The 17,285-nt window shown below is 40.8% G+C and overlaps 1 long non-coding RNA gene across 1 annotated transcript in view; it reads left to right on the plus strand.

Moving 5' to 3' along the window:
• Window positions 1–17,285, plus strand: part of LOC126234354 (uncharacterized) — a 79,661-nt gene that overhangs the window by 34,494 nt on the left and 27,882 nt on the right. The window contains exon 2 of the long non-coding RNA XR_007544714.1: window positions 4,502–4,599. This is a non-coding gene — a long non-coding RNA (uncharacterized LOC126234354). The remainder of the gene's footprint in view (window positions 1–4,501; window positions 4,600–17,285) is intronic.

The following is a 17,285-nucleotide window of genomic DNA, read 5'->3' on the forward strand; positions in this document are numbered from 1 at the left end:
GTGATAATTTCTTGTCAAAGATCGTTACAGGCGATGAAACATGGGTTCATCACTTCGAACCTGAAACAAAACGGCAATCAATGGAGTGGCGCCACACCCACTCCCCTACCAAGAAAAAGTTTAAAGCCATACCCTCAGCCGGTAAAGTCATGGTTACAGTCTTCTGGGACGCTGAAGGGGTTATTCTGTTCGATGTCCTTTCCCATGGTCAAACGATCAACTCTGAAGTGTATTGTGCTACTCTTCAGAAATTGAAGAAACGACTTCAGCGTGTTCGTAGGTACAAAAATCTGAACGAACTTCTCCTTCTTCATGACAACGCAAGACCTCACACAAGTCTTCGCACCCGAGAGGGGCTCACAAAACTTCAGTGGACTCATGCACCCTACAGCCCCGATCTCGCATCGTCGGATTTCCATATGTTTGGCCCAATGAAGGACACAATCCGTGGGAGGCACTACGCGGATGATGAAGAAGTTATTGATGCAGTACGACGTTGGCTCCGACATCGACCAGTGGAATGGTACCGTGCAGGCATACAGGCCCTCATTTCAAGGTGGCGTAAGGCCGTAGCATTGAATGGAGATTACGTTGAAAAATAGTGTTGTGTGGCTAAAAGATTGGGGAATAACCTGGTGTATTTCAATGCTGAATAAAACAACCCCTGTTTCAGAAAAAAAAATGTGTTGCATTACTTATTGAACTGCCCTTGTATCTTACCCCTAGTGATATATGGTTCTACATCCTTACATTCGTCCTCTAGCCACCTTGCTTAGCCATTTTGCACTTCCTGTCCACCTCTTTTCTAAGTCGTTTGTGTTCCTTTTCACCTGTTTCATTTACTGCACTTTTATATTTTCTCCTTTCACTATTATATTCAGTATCTCTTGAGTTACCCAAGGATTTCTGCTAGCCCTCGTCTTTTCACCTACCGGAACCTCTGCTGAATTCACTACATCTCTCAAAACTACCCATTCTTCTTCTATTGTATTTCTTTCCGCTGTTCTTGTCTATCGTTCCCTAATGCTACCTCTGAAACTCTCTACAAGCTCTGGTTCTTTCGGTATATCTAGGTCCAATCTCCGTAAAATCATTTCTTCTGGCAGTTTCTTCAGTTTTAATCTGCATGTCATAACCAGTAAATTGTGGTCAGAGCTCACATCTGCCCCTGGAAATGTCTTACAATTTAAAACCTGGTTCTTAAATCTCTGTCTTACCATTACATAATCAATCTGAAACCTTCCGGTGTCTCCAGGTGTCTTCCACGTATGCTACCTTCTTTCGTAATTCTTAAACCAAGTGTTCGCTATGATTAAATTATCCTCTGTGCCGAATTTGCCAGTAGACTTCCTTTTTCCTTCCTTTCCCCCAGTCCATATTCACCTACTACTTTTCTTTTTGTTTCTCCTACTATCGAATTCCAGTCCACCATGACTATTAAATTTAAAGAAGTATCTGAATAATTTCTTTTATCTCGTCATATGTTTCCTCAATCTCCTCTTCATCTGCAGAGCTAGTTGGAATATAAACTTGTACTACTGTGGTGGGCTAGGGCTTCGTGTCTATCCTGGCCAAAATAATGATTTCACTATGTGGTTCATAGCAGATTATTCGCGTTCCTATTTTTTTTATTCATTATTACACGTGCTCCTGCATTACCCCTACTTGATTTTGCATTTATAGCTCTGTATTCACCTGACCAGAAGTCTTGTTCCTCCTGCCACCGAACTTCACTAATTCCCACTATATCTAACTTTAACCTATCCATTTCCCTTTTTAAATTTTCTAACCTACCTTGTCCGATTAAGGGATCTGACATTCCACTCTCCGATCCGTAGAACGCCAGTTTTGTTTCTCCTGATAACGACGTCCTCCAAAGTAGTCCCGCCCGGAGATTCGCATGGGGGACTGTTTTACCTACGGAATATTTTACCCAAGAGAATGCCATCATCATTCAACCATACAGTAGAGCTGTATGTCCTCGGGAAAAATTACGGCTGTAGTTTCCGCTTGTTTTCAGCCGTTGGCAGTACTGGCACAGCAAGGCCATGTTGGTTAATAAAAATGGTTCAAATGGCTCTGAGTACTATGGGACTCAACATCTTACGTCATAAGTCCCCTAGAACTTAGAACTACTTAAACCTAACTAACCTAAGGACATCACACACACTCATGCCCGAGGCAGGATTCGAACCTGCGACCGTAGCAGTCCCGCGGTTCCGGACTGCAGCGCCAGAACCGCTAGACCACCGCGGCCGGCATGGTGGTTGATGCTACAAGGCCAGATCACTAAATCAACCAGGCTGTTGCCCCTGAAAATATTGAAAAGGCTGCTCGCACACGTTTGTCTCGTCTTTCAACAGGTACCTCTCCGTTGCGGTTTCACTTACGGTACGGTTATCCGCATCACTGAAGCACGCAAGCCTTCCCATCAACGGCACGGTCCATGGTTCATGGGGGGGGGATATCGATGCATAAGCTAAGGTAATGCATATACTAAGGTGATTCAAAGCATCTTTACAATTTATTATTTAGAAAATTAATTTATTTATCGATAAAGGGAGTTGTTTGTGTCATTGCCACTTCTTAGACCCAGTTTCCGGTTGACTTCTAGTTCCAATAGTATCTGAAGGCCTTCTTCATTAATCATTCGTTATCAATTCTGCATAAACTACAAAAGACCGTCTCATGCCAGTTATTGCTTCTGTTGTGCATTATTTTCTTGTTTCGATGTATTTTAAAAGGAGTCGTTTTAATACACATATATTTTCCCCACAATTGTTATATTATTTCTTATTTGGATAAAACTAGGCATTCCTTTGTAGGTAAACATTCCGATTTCACCACTTTATTTGAAGGTCGTTAGGTTAAAATTTTTTGATATACCCTTTCCTCGAGATAATAAACTTTTTCCATCTTGCATATCTTATCCTTTACATCAGATTATTCCAAACATTCCCGTGAATTATATTAAGAGTGCGATAATGGTTTTTATATGCCACTATCGATATGGAGAATGCACGATCTAATTATTTGTTGGTTTGACTCGTGTCATCTGTGGGTTCATTGTGTACTGTGCATAGACGATAAGTGTGAATTTCTGCACAGGGGGATTGTAAGGAAACCGTAAATAGAAGCTATTTACAGATAAAACATTAATTATTGTATATTACAATAAAGGCAACATAACAGTGTAGCTCTTCACACATCGAAAACATCACAAATGCCAAAATAACGCACGAAAAACGAACTTGAAAACGGGAACCATTTCCCGAAACGTTTCGTTCCAAGTATAAATGAAACGATGATAGCTGCCTACAGCAGAGAAAAGTTATTTTTATAAAGAACGTTGTTTTTACAGACGCAGGCTTTCACCGACCATGCACAGATTGCTGTATTTGTTACACTATCAGAAACTGTAGCCATCCATCACTCCACTTCATGATATTGGGGTTCATAGTTAAATATTTGGTGCGTCATCTGCGATTTGAAGCTTCCAACATCCTTCGTGAGTTTTGTAGCTTTCTGTAATGAGAAACCGCCAACTGGCGCGAAATGAACAGATGAGCAGCGTGAAAGGTGAAGAAAATTTATGAAATGAAGCTGGTTGTACAACGTCACCAGCAAATGCCTAGCAGTTGTCTTTAACAACTTTATCATGTCTACGAATAGTTATCAATGAAATTTTACGTTCTTACACTTCTAAGGTTAATATGACAGTATTATTGTCACTCTTTAAGTTGAAATTCGTACCGTACGATTTCTTTATGTTAAATTTTAGTTTATTGGAAATTGATAAATGGTAAATATTCCCGACAATTTTCTTTGCTTTCTCTATCAGGAATCCTGTTATTTTTATTTGTGACCACAATATTTCTACCATGAGAAAACCCTTTTTCCCTATCTCGAAGACCGCGTGGATACTGGCTCATGTATATGAATATCAGTAACGATCTGAGATATTATTATACTGGATGTAATAAATGTTTCACAAAACATTTTGCTTCATTGGTGACCCGTGATGGCTCTCAACCTATGTTCCGTATGTTGAAGATTCTTAGAAACCACCCATTTACTACTACTGTCATTTCTATTGAGTCTTGTTCCTTTAGTACACATTTATGGTAAACAGCATCAAATGCTTAGATAGATCTGAAAATGTGGACAGTGTTAAAATCCCGTTTGCAGTTGTGTTATGTGACGAGATACCTTTTGTAGTTAGAGCCTCTTTACAATGCTAAGATTTCACTAAATCAGTTAAAAACACTGGAGAATAATTTGATTTTCCAATGATGTTTGTTACTGGAAGACACGTGTAGTGATTGGGATTTGTCAAATGTCATTTGCTCTAGAGTATGAGCAAGTAGAAGCTATTCGTTGTTTTCAGATTCAGCGCATGCTGTACTGAAAATTAGCGCAACCAAAGGAGAACCGAAGAATATATCATTGGATCGAATTCTGCAACTGGTATATAATGGAACCGTTTTACATTTGTTCACAGGTTAATCTGAAGACTGCACCTGAGCGATGGTATTCACTGCTGCTCTGTCCACAAGACCCACCCAGATCTCATAGAACCGGCTGTCGGCCCGAACTTTGGTAAGTATAAATAGCTCTCCTCTTCATTGCACTGCAATCTCGTCTTAAATACTTTATTTTATTACATTCTATTTGAATTCTTATTGCGCTACCAGTGTTGACAGCAGTGGATCCCACAGATTCTACAATGAAAGTATTGTTCCTACTCAAGATGCATTGTAGTGTTACATTTCTGATCTGCTGTGGTTTAGGAGCAGTTTTGTACTGTCTAGCAATAAAAAGAAGCGTGTAGGCTGAATAGTAGATATTGTTTATACGGAACTGGAAAATAATAAAGGCACATAACAGAAAGATAAGACCATACACAGCATTGTCGTTGTTGTGGTCTTCAGTCCGAACACTGGTTTATGCAACTATCCACGCTACTCTACTCTTCATCTCTGCATATCTACTGCAACTTACATCCAGTAAGCGTCTACAGCTAAAGTTTAACTCCATTAACGAAGTGACCAGTCATTGACGTCTTAGTATGTGTCTGCCAACTGACCTCATCTTTGAACCAAATTCTACCAATATTTGTTTCTGATCTATTCGATTCAGTGCCTTTGCATTAGTTATTCCATTTACCCACCCAAACTTCAACATTCAACTGTTGCATCAAATTTCAAAAGCTATTGTTCACTTCTTGTCTGCACTGTGTATTTTTCACATTTCAGATCCGTACAAGGCTAATCTCCAGTCAAACACTTTCAGAAAAGAGTTCCTTATTCAGAAAAGTTTTTCTTCCTATTGTCAATCTGTATTTTGTATACTCTCTGTTTTGGTCATAGTTACTTTGCTACCCAAATAGCAAAACACGTCTACTACACTACTGGCCATTAAAATTGCTACACCAAGAAGAAATGCAGTTGATAAACGGGTATTCATTAGACAAATATATTATACTAGAACTGATATGTGATTACATTTTTAGGCAATTTGGGTGCATAGAACCTGAGAAATCATTACCCAGAACAACCACCTCTGGCCGTAATAACGACCTTGATACGCCTGGGCATTGAGTCAAACAGAGCTTGGATGGCGTGTACAGGTACAGCTGCCCATGCAGTTTCAACACGATGCCACAGTTGATCAATAGTAGTGACTGGCGTATTGTGACGAGCCAATTGCTTGTCCACCATTGACCAGACGTTTTCATTTGGTGAGAGAACTGGAGAATGCCCTGGCCAGGGCAGCAGTCGAACATTTTCTGTATCCAGAAAGGCCCGTAGGACCTGCAACATGCGGTCGTGCATAATCCTGCTGAAATGTAGGGTTTCGCAGGGATCGAATGAAGGGTAGAGCCACGGGTCGTAACATATCTCAAATGTAACGTCCACTGTTCAAAGTGCCGTCAATGCGAACAAGAGGTGACCGAGACGTGTAACCAATGGCACCCCATACCATCAAGCCGGGTGATACGCCAGTATGGCGATGACGAATACACGCTTCCAATGTGCGTTCACCGCGATTGACAAACATTTGGATGCGACCATCATGATGCAGTAAACAGAACCTGGATTCATCCGAAAAAATGACGTTCTTCCATTCGTGCACCCAGGTTCGTCGTTGAGTACACCATCGCAGGCGCTCCTGTCTGTGATGCAGCGTCAAGGGTAACCGCAGCCATGGTCTCCGAGCTGATGGTCCATGCTGCTGCAAACTTCGTCGAACTGTTCGTGGACATGGTTGTTGTCTTGCAAACGTCTCCATCTGTTGACTCAGGGATCGAGACGTGGCTGCACGATCCGTTACAGCCATGCGGATAAGATGCCTGTCATCTCGACTGCTAGTGATACGAGGCCGTTGGGATCCAGCACGGCGTTCCGTATTACCATCCTGAATCCACCGATTCCATATTCTGCTACCAGTCATTGGATCTCGACCAACGCGAGCAGCAATGTCGCGATGCGATAAACCGCAATCGCGATAGGCTACGATCCAACCTTTATCAAAGTCGGAAACGTGATGGTACGCATTTCTCCTCCTTACACGAGGCATCACAACAACGTTTCACCAGGCAACGTCGGTCAACTGCTGTTTGTGTATGAGAAATCGGTTGGAAACTTTCCTCATGTCAGCACGTTGTATGTGTCGCCACCGTCGTCAACCTTGTGTGATTGCTCTGAAAAGCTAATCATTTGCATATCACAGCATCTTGTTCCTGTCGGTTAAATTTCGCGTCTGTAGCACGTCATCTTCGTGGTGTAGCAATTTTAATGGCAAGTAGTGTACCTTTTGTGTCTTATTCCCTGATTCAACTGTACTACAATCGCCAGATATTGGTCGACTACATATCTTTAGCCTTGTTTTTCTTTAGTTGATGTTCATCTTTTCATGATACTATCTATTCCTTTCAACTGCTCTCCCAAGTCCTTTGCTCACTGAAAGAATAACAATGATACCGGCAAACCTCAAAGTTTTAAATTCTTCTCCCTGGAGTTCCCTGCTACCGTCATAATTCCAAAGACATCCAGCGTTATGGAACCAAGTCAAGTACTGTCATAATTAACGGTACGTACTAGCTACTATACAGACATGACAGTAAGTGAGACGAAATGAGAGAGAAAAATAACTTCTTTACACTTGTCCTGTATGAATGCTAACACAAGGTGAAAGTGTTATGATTTATTCAAGAAATTCGAATAGCTCTGTTTTTATTTATTTTTTTATTTTTGCTTTGTTACCTCAGCATCGAAGAATACCGCGAACCATTTCACATCACAACATTCGGGAACTTTTCTTTTTTCAAGATAGTGATTAGTCATAGATGAAACCACACCTTCTTTAATGACGTCATCGTGAGACGTTAAACCGTAATCATTCCTCCTTTCTCCATGCACCTAATTTTGTGATCGTCACAGTATGTCCGGGAAAATTCACACTCGAACTTAACGCAGGCAGCCAACCTGAAATTGTAACAGATCGTTTGATTTTTTTCAGTTTTTTATTACTCTATCGTTATGTTGACTATAATAAACCATCATAACTCCCATTTTTCCGATCTTCGTTAAACAAATGCATTTACGGTTCTTAAATTTCTACTTCGTCTACTCCTAGCACTGTTGTGCTAAAGTATATACAGCCAGTACTGTTACTCTACGTACAGGTCTCCTATGAGATCAGTTTCCATTTTGCGGTGAGGTGTCCTGTTTTGCTTTACAAAAAGGGCTAACCAGTTCATTTTTGGTCCTAATGTAGTATTCTCTTCTGTCATATCTGAATTTGTCGTTTGAATAATTATCTTTCTCTGGTTCTCCAATGTTCTGTTACGAAATCTGCCTAGCTTTCACCATCTACTCTTCGGCCTCACCATGGTTTTTCTCGTCAGAAGTTTCCAATGTACAGCCTGCTTTGAGATACTGGTCTCCGGTAGTTGCAGAAAATGTTCTTTCCATTCTTTTTTGTTTTCTTCAGCTTTTTCTGTTACAGATTTCACTCCTCATTATGCCTTTATGTTGTTCCTCATTTTATCCTCTATATTATAGCTTTGTACTGATTTTAAGTATTTCGTTTCTGATGTATCCAGCTGCGTAAGATTTTTTTTTCCTTGCAGTCCAGTTTTATGCTCCTTACAAGAAGGTGAGATCTGCCATATGTAAAATTTTATTTGTGTCATTTCCTTATTTTCTCTTTGACTGTTCTCGTTTAACTGTTCCACATGTTTTTCGATGGATGGTTTTTTTATCGTCATTCTGCTATCAAGTTGTGTCGTAGACAAGATATCGAAAGTGAAACGTTTGCTCCAATCTTTCACCATCGATGGAGATTTTTAATATCATTGTCTCCTTTCCTAGCAAAGAATTTTCTGTTGTTGAAGTCTTTATATTATATGTAGAGCTCGAAAGATGTAGCTTATATGCTGCCCTATACAATTTGTCTGCAAATTCTTGAATAATTATTTCATCGTCAGCACAGAGAAATATGTTCATATATAGTTGAGTTTCTAATTTAACTTCCCAAGGAGTATTGTCCTATTTCCAAGTTCTCGCCGGGTCATCTGTGTGAATGTTAAAGAGCGACAGAGACACACCTGATCCTGCCTAACTCATGGGTTTATTTCTACATTTAACAATATATCTACACTAGTACTCCATCAGCCATCTGACTTCTCTAGAATCTGTGATGAAACTTTCTCTGCTTTCGTAGCAATATCATAACACAGCTGTTGGATCACGGTGGGGATTATTAATGCCTTGAAAGCTTGCTCGGAAAATACTTATCTAAGGCAAATGAACGATGCTTTTGTATTTTATTCGTTTCTGCTTCATACCTTCGTCCTTAAAATTGAATGTTTGAAGTTGACAACTGAGATATTCTGCGATTGGCCCTATTGTCACGCTTGCTAAGCAAAAATATTTTGCTGTCTTCCTAACATTTCTTGCAACACCCGTAGTCACTGATGCTATCACAGTCTTACGACCACTGATCGCCTCAAGCCTCAGTGTTTATAATGATGCTAGTCATAGTATAAGGATTCTATTTCACTCGGCTTAAGTATCTTGGATACCTTGCTTTTCACATAACTTATTCCTGGTTACAGGACCAACGTGTTTTCGAAACCCGTGGAAGGTAGACGTGCATTCAGACTAAATTTCCCCTTTTAATAAATTATGTGTTTCATTGTAAAAATCTTATCATTTTAAAATCATCCTTTTCTGGAAACCTGATCCTTCCTCAATACAAAATAACTCAGAGATATATAAGAGCTTTTCATTTATCACTTTTATACACATTTTATAAGCTGTATTAAAAATACTAGTACCATTGTAATTATTACAAGCTTTTCTGTTTTCCCTGAAAGAAAAATTGTGACATTGTGGTACTGCTTACGGCTATTTCGCGCAAATGTGAGAGGGATTAATTGACTATTTCTACGGGGTCAAGGGCTACACTTTCTAAAATTATGAAATACAGGCAAATAGCTGTCTATTTCTGTCACCGTATTCAGGGTCGACCGCGATGCTCTGGTTTGGACCGCCGCCGTCAGGTGGAGAATTGTAGGGTTCCCCTTAACAGGTTAATGCGTGCAGTACATGCAAGGAGCGGCTACTCCGGCAGCAGAGTACGTGTGGCGTGCACATGGGGATTTTTATGTTAGGGAAACGCACCATTGGGATCAAAAATGAATTGCCTGCCAAAGCCGAAGTTACATCAGCCACAATGTTCTCAGAGAATGCTTGCCCCCACAGATCAGATACAGAAAAGGTTAATATATTAGTAAACTGCAGGAGAATGTTACTTATTCAAGATTATAATCCCCAGATAATATCAGAAACAGAGAGCTGGTTGAAGCCTGGTTGAGAAACTGTAGTGGCAGAGCGCTTCTAAGAGAACTTACAGAATGTCGTTAGTAATTTTCCTGATCATGCTGTTGTAACGGGGGGTGACTTCAACTTGCCAAGTATAGATTGGGAGAGACATGCTTCAAAACTGGTGCCAGAAGCGGGGACTCGTTTGACATTATTCTGAATGTCTTGTCTGAAAGTTACTTTAAGCAGATAGTTAGACAACCAATTCATGAAGGTAACGTCTTAGATCTCGTAGCAACAAACAGACCTGAACTTATCGAACGAGCAAAGGAAGAGAAAGGTATCAGTGATCACAAAGCTGCGATAGCATCTATGACTATGAGTTTTACAAGGAATGTTAAGAAAGGTAGGAAGACATTTTTGCTTGGCAGGAATGACAGGGTACAAAATGCAAAGAATCCGAGTAGTCAGCATGAAATATTATGTGGTGAAGTCCAAGACGTGGAATACAAATGGAAAAAAATTGAAAAGCATCTTTCAATATGCCTTAGACAAGTCACGTATGTTCCGAACAAGGTATTAAGGGATTGAGAAGACTCACCGTCATTTAATAGACGTATTAGAAAACTTCTACGTAAACGAAAAGAACTTCATCTCAGAATCAAGAGAAGTCCAAAACCAGTTGTCAAACAGCAGATGAACGACGTGAAAATGAGCCTAAGGAGAGGAATGAGAGAGGCGTTCAATGACTTTGAGAGTAAAATTTTGTTTACCGATCTGAGTAAAAAATTTAATACATTTTGATATTCTGTAAAATCGTTAAGCGGTTCGAAAGCATCTATCAGTTGACTCAAAGATCATACTGTCACTGCAAGATAGAAGACAGTAGGCCGAAATACTGAATCCGCAGTGGAATATCATAACACATCCTTTCAATTATCGTACGAACATCGAAATGGCAGGTACTGAGATAACCGATAGCGGAATAGGAAAGCAACTACAATGGCTTAGTGGTGGAAAGATGAGCTACCTATAAGAATCTAAAACGATTATGCGAAAGAATTTGTTCCCCGTGTAGCAACCAAATTATTGTTCGTAGATTTCTGGGGAAACGAAGGGTACCTAGCGACTGGAAAAAAGCCCAGGTCATTCCCGTTTTCAAGAAGCGTTTCAGGTCAGAGGCACACAAGTATAGATCTATATCGTTACGTCCATCTGTTGTAGAAATATGGAACACTTTTTATGCTCCAGAATTTTGACGCTTTTGGAAAACGAAAATATCCTCAGTAAAAATCAACATAGATTCCGGAAAGAGAGATCTTGTGAAACTCAGCTCGCTCTGTTCCTCCACGAGATCCAGAGTGCTGTAAAAAACGGCGCTCAGGTTGATGCCGTGTTCCTTGACTGCATGAAAGCGTCTGACACCATTTCTTACTGCTGTTTACTTAAAAAAAAAAAAAAAAACAAGCTTATCGAGTATCGTATCAGATTTGCGACTGGACTAGAGACTTCCTTGCAGATAGAACTCAACACGTGGCTGATATTAGAACAAAATCAACATATATAAAAGTAATTTCCGGAGTACCCCAAGGAACTGTGATAGGACCGTTATTGTTTTCAATGTATATAAATTATTTAGAAGAAAACGCCGGATACGTATTAAGACTGTTCGCAGATGTTGCGGTTGTCTGTAACAAAGTAACAACGCCGGAAGAAAGTATCGATTCGCGCAGTGATCCACAGAGGACTGATGAATGTCTCTGGCAGTTCAACCTGAACGTAAATAAATATAGCGTATTGCTCATATATAGGTAAAGAAATCCACTTCACTACAACTACACTATTGTTGACAAGTTTCTGGAAACGGTGTATACCGTAAAATATCCAAGTGTAGCTATGCAGAGCGATCTTAAATGGAATGACTATTTGTAACAAACAGAAGGGAAAAACAGATGACAGACTGAGATTCTTAGGTAGTATCTTAAAGAAATGTAACTCTTTCACGAAGAAAGTGGCTTATAAGCTGTTGTTCGACCGATTCTTGGGTATTATTCACCAATATAGGACTGATAGAAGAGATAGAGAAGAGCCAATGAAGAGCGGCGCGTTTCGTTACGGGATCGTTTAGTCGGCCCCAGAGATTTTCCGAGATGCCCAACGAACTCCACTGGAAGACGTTACATTAGAGGCATTGTTCATCGCGGAGAGGTTTACAATAGATATTTCGAGGCAGCACTTTCCGAGAAGCGTCGGACAAATATTACTCCCCCCACAAACATACCGCGTAATGTCCAGACTAGAAAATTCGAGAAATTAGACTCAATATAGAGGTTTACCGACAATCATTGATCCCACGCGCCATTCGTAAATGGAACAGTGTAGGGGAGACCAGTTAGAGGCACCAGAAGCACCCTCCACCACACAGCATTAGGTAACTTGCGAAGTATGATGTAGATATAGAGGTAGATAAATTTACCACTAATATTTATCCACGTTTGGTTCTGGTCCGCAGTAAACAGAAGGGAAACGCAGTCAGGATATGTCACTGAAGACAAAAAAAAATTAATTGGTGCCACAGTATTCGACATTTAACCTAAGTTTCGTTTCCAGAAACGCTATTGAGAAAATTTTGCGACTCAGCATGTGAAACTGACTGACGAGAAATTAGGTCTCATATGGCTGCGTATAAACAGTCAAAGAAGAGCGGCGCGTTTCGTCACAGGGTTATTTGGTAACCGTGATAGCGTTACGGAGATGTTTAATAAACTCAAGTGGCAGACTCTGCAAGAGAGGCGCTCTGCATCGCGGTGTAGCTTGCTCGCCAGGTTTCGAGAGGATGCGTTTCTGGATGAGGTATCGAGTATATTGCTTCCCCCTACTTATACCTCCCGAGGAGATCACGAATGTAAAATTAGAGAGATTAGAGCGCGCACGGAGGCTTTCAGACAGTCGTTCTTCCCGCGAACCATACGCGACTGGAACAGGAAAGGGAGGTAATGACAGTGGCACGTAAAGTGCCCTCCGCCACACACCGTTGGGTGGCTTGCGGAGTATGAATGTAGATGTAGATGTAGATTTTTCCTTCGCTCCATTTACACGTGGACAGGAAAATTCAATGACCAGTAGTGGTACAGGGCACCCTCCGCCACGCACCGTTCGGTGGCTTGCGGAATATCTGTGTAGATGTAGATGTAAATGTAAGCTACATCAAAGCGCCAAACAAATATATAATATACCGCGTGCGAGCGCACATTTCGACTATGACCTCTGACCCCATCACGTACTGTCAAACTGACTATGGTTGTCATTTACATTACAATAACCGTTCCAACGCTGCCAAAATTGTAACATCTTTCATTTAAAACTGTTCAGTATTACGCATTCATAAAAGCTTATTACGACAGTGGTGGACTTGTGGGAACTTCACAAACTGACTTTCAAAAAATGGTTCAAATGGCTCTGAGCACTATGGGACTTAACATCTATGGTCATCAGTCCCCTAGAACTTAGAACTACTTAAACCTAACTAACCTAAGGACAGCACACAACACCCAGTCATCACGAGGCAGAGAAAATCCCTGACCCCGACGGGAATCGAACCCGGGAACCCGGGCGCGGGAGGCGAGAACGCTACCGCACGACCACGAGCTGCGGACAAACTGAATTTCACAGTGCTGCATTAATCAGTTGTTTCTTATCTTCACAAGCATAGATTGAAAAGGTGTAATATTATAAAATCTAGGAGCGTACCTTCGATATTATTTGCTACCAAATTTACACCCTTTGTTCCTGGTGCCTTCGCCGCGCTTGAGTTCGCCAGTGCCATGTCAAATTCAGTCAACTGCGATACATCTTTTACTCCTAAGTTATCTATCTCCCACGTTTCTTGTGCTCCCTGCTTGTAGTACAGCTGTTCATGAGGTTTCTCCTAGTCTCTTTCGGGTATTTTTAGTCTCAACTACTATATAAGAAAACGTTTTTTTGGGGATCTGTTTCGAAATTTTTTTAAATTCCACATGCTGTGCGTTCCTGTTTCCAGAAGGCTTTTTCGTATTGCTGTTCCAAAGATGTTATTCCTCTCTTCTGGTGCGCTATTAGACGTAAAGAAAGAGTCAACACCACTAAACAAATTAAGCACTGTGATTTCCTGGTAGTTTAAAAAAGTGTACCGGACCATGACAGAAATGTGGAAGGGTTTGAGTCCTGGTCTGGCACACATTTTCAATCTTCCTAGTTTAAAAACACCGTGCGTGTCGCTGACTAGCTAAAGTTTCATTCTGGAAATTCGAAGTACATCGATGTCTTCATACATACAACAACGAAATTACGAGTAAATTATGAGATGAGACTTTGATTGCATAGTACCTACTTGGTTACGGATTGGTTACGGATTGAATATAGAGTTTCTCGCAGTACGATTATGGCGATAGTACATTATTTACTATGCATAAGGCAGGCCAAATTGTTTCTGTAAGTATCACGGAGTTTACGTATCAAACTCCGAATATTATTTAAACGTCTATTTTCTTGAGTAATAATTATAATCTTCCACACAGAACTTGCAATGAAGTCAGCGAAATGAATGAATCTTATTATTATAATTATTTGCGACGAAGCTCATTAGGATGAAGCAGAGTACTCAGAGGCGGGCGTTTGCCGTCTTTTTGTAGGCTACCCATATTTCTTTCATTCTCTTCCTGTGGACTTCTTTCTTTCTTCAGACCATTCTGTTCTAGTCTTCTTGTTTGGTTCTTCTAGTGCCCAACTTGCCATTTGTGAATTTTCGACGTCTTCTAGTGTCATTCATGCTAGTTTTAGATCAGTTTTGATCTAACTGATTCATTCCATTGTGTCCATTGCGGCTCTACGCCTTTCGTCAAAGAATTCAACTATTTGTTTTCTGAGTCTAAGTTCATTCTTTTAATACGACCATAGAAAACCTGCGTTTGTTAATGCCACTATGAATACTTGTATATTGGTTGACTCCCTATTTGTCTCTGAGTTGATTACGTTCCTCTACGAGCTTTGGGCGTAGAATTTTTCTTACAATTTGGCTTTCCTTTTTCTTGCTTTTTTTTGGATATCTGTTTTCCTATTAAAATTAGTGTTTATAATCCGCAGAGACATTCTGGTTTAGTTTCTGTATTGTAATATCTTAGTTTTGTATGCTTAGAGGCACATTTATTCTTGTACATATTCTGTGTAAGTCGGTATGCAGTTTCCATCTTTTGGCACCTATATTCTTCGCTTTTGTTTCGTTTCCATTCTCCTGAATGGTTTTACTGAGCTATTTAAATTGTGGAACTAGTTTAATTTTGCCGTACATCGTCTCCACAATTTTGGTGTTTATTTGTTGCAGGTCTTGTATTCTGAATTTTCAGAAGATGTCAGGAGATTATCTCCAGTTTCTTTCAAGAGTTCAATCAGATTTTGGGCCGATGAAATGTCACGAGTTAAGACTGCTAAATCGTCCACAATTAATCCTAATTATTTTTATGATTGTTGTTATTTAGTAGACGCAAGGACTATTATGTGCTGTGTCAGTTGCCAACCTCAGTTCTCATCTGTTACAACTGCAACTAATATTCTTATCATTAGTACAGCAACTTCTACTTCTGTGCATCATTACTTACTAATACAGTGTGTGGGAAAAAATGGAAACACCAAAAAGACAACACATTGCCATGCCTAATACAGTGTAGGAAACCCGTTGGCGTTCAAATCACCTTCCAGTCCACTCGGAGTGCATAAAGGTCCTGCACGGTTTTCAAGGAACTTTTATACTATTGTTTCTGCGAAATAATGACAAGTTCAGTTATTGACGATGGACGTGGACAGCGATCACGCACCCTTCTCTTAAAAGTACACCAGAAAGTCTCAATAATAATGTGACCCGGTGACTAGTGACCAGATGAGACGCGATAATTCATCATCGTGTTCACAAAACTAGACCTGAACGATGCGAGTTGTGTCGTCTTGGAAGACGGCATCACGATTGGGGCCCAAACATTGCAGCATTAGATGGACGTGATCAACCAAAATGGTCTCCCTTCGTTGTTGTTTTGGTGCTGACGGAGTTCACGAGTGCGACATTCAGTCCTATACTGACTTTTTCAGGGGTTTTCCCCTTATTTTTCTTCACAATCCTCTTCAATGCCCATCTGTCGCGATCACTTAACGCACACCTTCGTCCGCGTTGTGAGTTAAAAGGATGACGTTTTTCCTCTTTCCCTATATGCCGCACAAATCTTCGATTTGGTGCCTCTTGAAACATCAAACATACGGATACTTTAGTTACGAAAACAACCCACCATACGAAAACCAACAATTTACCTACATTACAAATCTCTTAGCTCCAACACAATACACTGTTCTTACCACGATTGCCACTTGCGATGTATTGAGGACACTGCACAGGTGCCACTTCTGGACAAATGCGACAGCGCTGCCCGCATTTGTGTTCAACATGAAAATTTCTCACGCTGTTCCAATGGTTCAATGGCTCTGAGCACTATGGGACTTAACATCTGAGGTCATCAGTCCCCTAGACTTAGAACTACTTAAACCTAACTAACCTAAGGACATAACACACATCCATGCCCGAGGCAGGATTCGCACCTGTGACCGTAGCGGTCACGCGGTTTCAGATTGAAGCGCCTAGAAGCGCTCGGCCACACCGGCCGGCCTTCTCACGCTGTTTCCATATTTTTGTCCAACCCATGTACATCCACCCCAATTCTGCTACAGTAGCGATACGAAGATAAACATAATGGGAAAAGAGGAAAACAGAAAGAGGGGAGGCGAACAGTCACTGCAAACAACTGCCAATCGTTCGCAACAAAGCAGAATTTGTATTAATTGGACATTCCCTGTTTAGAATAGGCTCATCATTGGAATATTACGAAGTACCCTCCGTTAGTTTTATAATACCTCAGTCGAATATATACTTACGTTGATAGCAGGGTGTCTGCAATGTGGCCTCTAAGTGGAAGTTACAGTGTAACGCCATCTGAGTCCTTGAAACAGATAAGACACAAACCGCATTGTCAGCGACGGTGAAAGTGTCACAGAGTGTTACTTCAAGGCTGCCATGGTCTCGAGAAACATGAAATGTTCATCGTGGTTCGGTACACGAGTAACCACTCCACAAGAAGTCCCATATCCGGTTGTAACTGCCCAACAAATTTCCGCGACGCTTGAAAGGCAATTGTCTTCGGAGTTTACAGTAACCTAACGATTTGTACTTTCCTGGGGAACTTTGTACTGGAGGATCAGAGGGTATGGCTGTGGGCGGACCCTTTTATTATGGAGTCAGCAACATAGCGATTGGACCAAGGATGAATGGAGGAATTTTAGCGTCAGAAATTCTGCTTCAGGTGGTCGGCACGTTCATCTAAAGATAATAGATTATGGTTCAACGTCCTGTCGATTATGAGGTCATTGGAGATGGAGCAC

The sequence above is a fragment of the Schistocerca nitens genome, chromosome 2 (assembly GCF_023898315.1).
Source record: "Schistocerca nitens isolate TAMUIC-IGC-003100 chromosome 2, iqSchNite1.1, whole genome shotgun sequence".
Classification (NCBI taxonomy): Eukaryota; Metazoa; Arthropoda; class Insecta; order Orthoptera; family Acrididae; genus Schistocerca; species Schistocerca nitens.